We start from the raw sequence: 2,381 nt of genomic DNA, 5'->3' as shown, positions 1-2,381 counted from the left end.
TTTTTTTTTTTTTTTTTTTTTTTTTGTCTTTTTGAGACAGGGTCTTCCTGTAGCCCCAGCTGGCCTGGAACTCACTGTGTGGACGAGACTGGCCTTGAACTCACCAAGATCCACCTGCCTCTGCCTCCCAAGTGCTGGGATAAAAGGCATGCACCATCATGCCTGGACTAAATAGCAGGCATCTTTCAAACTAAACTCTCAATCTCTTGACACAGAGTCTATTCTTCCTCCACTCTTCTCCATGTTCATCAGTTACATTTCCATCCATGCAACTGCATCAGTCAAAAATCCATGGGTTATCTTAGAAACCACTCTCCTTTAATTCTCATATCACCACCACCAAAATATCTGTCATCCAGTTATCTCTCCTTGTCACCTACACCATTAGTTCTCAGATCTAGTCATGAAAGTGCTGGTGATGTAACCTTAATGCCTCTACACTTTTACATTCTCTTCTCCCCCAAACTGAAACTACTCTCCACAAACCAGCTTGAGCTCTTCAAGAAGCAAAAGCTATCTTGTCTACTAGTTGCTTAAAATCCTTATAGGGAAGGTTTCTTTCCAGTACTGTTGTATTAAAGAACAAAATCCGGTGCTGGAGGGATGGCTCAGCAGTTAAAAGCACTGACTGCTCTTGCAGAAGACCCAGGTTTGATTCCTAGAACCCACATGATGGCTAACAACCATAAGTAATTCCAGTTCCAAGGGTTCCAAAGCCTTCTTCTGGCCTCCACGGGCATTGCTCTTGCACACATGCAGGCAATACATGCATACATATAAAATAAAAATAATAAAATATTTTTAAAAATAAGGTGGAGCGTGATTAAAGAAGATACCTAATGTTGACTTTTGGTCTCCATGTGCACCTGTATACACCTACACACATACACATATACACATGGATAGACACACATAGACACATACACAAAGTATTTCATCAAGCTTCTTGCCTTTGAAAGAATCTATGCACCTCACCTGTAACATAGAGGAACTGTCTGCACTGTGATGAAGACAAATGAGGTGATGCATGGAAGAAAGCGTGGCATAACGCTTTGTTCATAGCTTTGCTAGTGTGGCTATTGTTGCTGTGTCTCCAAGTCTCAATTTGGAAGTCATTGACTATGGAAGTCACTCCTAACTTTCCTCTGTCCTTGGGAAAACACCAAATGGCACATGAAGCTGAGGGGCTCATACAGGCAAAGCTGAAGACGAGTGGATCCCTCTCACTAAGCTGGGCCACCTGGTCCAGGACATGGATATCAAGTGTACTTGTTCTCCCTGACCTTTAAGGAATTTGAGATTACTGGACTTTTCCCCTTAAGGATTGAGGTTTTAAAGATCATGCCAGTGCTGATGTGGTCTCTGGCTGGCCAGTGGACTAGGTTCAAGACTTTTGTTACCACTGAGGATGACAGTGGTCATGTTGGTCTGGATGTTAAGTGCTCCAAGGAGGTAGCCACTGACATCCAAGGGGCCATCATCTTGGCTAAGCTTTCCATTGTCTCTGCATGGAGAAACTACTGGGGAAATGAGATTGGCAGGCCCCACACCGCTGGCCCCACATTCTTCCATACAAGGTGACAGGTGGCTGTGGCTCTGGGCTGGTGTGCCTCATCCTTTTCCCCAGAGCCACCAGCACTGTCTCTGCTATTGATGACTGCTACATATCAATCAGGGCCTGCACTGCCACCCCGGGCAGCTCACCAAGGGCATCTTTGATGCCATCTCTAAGATCTACAGCCTGACCTCTGGAAAGAGATCATGTTCTCCCTTTCGGGAATTCACTGACCATCTTGTGAAAAATCCACACTAGTCTGAGTGCAGAGGACCCAAGCTCCTGCTGTGACTACCACAAGCTTTTTCCTAAATATTTTATGTGGTATATATTTTTAAAGCACTTAGAGTTTTTCACATTGATTGCTTATGTGCTTTATTAATTTAGTATTTAGTATAAAGCTTGTCAACTTGATGTCTTTCTCACTAGCCTATGAGTGGAGGGGATTAATAGTATCCAATCCCAAACCCAAGATATAGGGTACCTTGACAAGTTTTGCTGCATGATTGGGAGAAAAATTAATATTTATTAACATATGACTATTAGGTTTCCTAAATATTAACTCTGGTAAATAAATCTTTCACTTTCAAATAATTTATGAGTGATGGTTTATTGAGTCTGTTAGCTGTTTCCTTTCCTAGACACTGGAACCAGAGGACAGCATGGGACAGAGGTCTTGAGCCCAAATAAGCCATGGACACAATGGAAAATATGGATCGCCCTCAAGGAATGGCTAGAGCAGAATGAGGAAAACAAATCAGAGCTCAGAGCCCTCAAGTGAAAACATCTGCCTGCATTTTTAAAAAGCCTGAAATCTCAGAATTTA

At 42.8% G+C, this 2,381-nt stretch overlaps 1 pseudogene; it reads right to left on the bottom strand.

Annotated features, from left to right (window-relative positions):
• LOC103733707 overlaps positions 1–1,572 on the bottom strand; it is a 7,537-nt pseudogene extending 5,965 nt beyond the window's left edge.
• Between the last annotated feature and the right edge of the window lie 809 nt (positions 1,573–2,381).

The sequence above is a fragment of the Nannospalax galili genome, unplaced genomic scaffold (genome assembly GCF_000622305.1).
Source record: "Nannospalax galili isolate Female #2095 unplaced genomic scaffold, S.galili_v1.0 scaffold876, whole genome shotgun sequence".
NCBI classification, from domain to species: Eukaryota; Metazoa; Chordata; class Mammalia; order Rodentia; family Spalacidae; genus Nannospalax; species Nannospalax galili.
The sequence above is the reverse complement of the archived record's forward strand: the minus strand, read 5'-3'. Positions and strand labels throughout refer to the sequence as shown.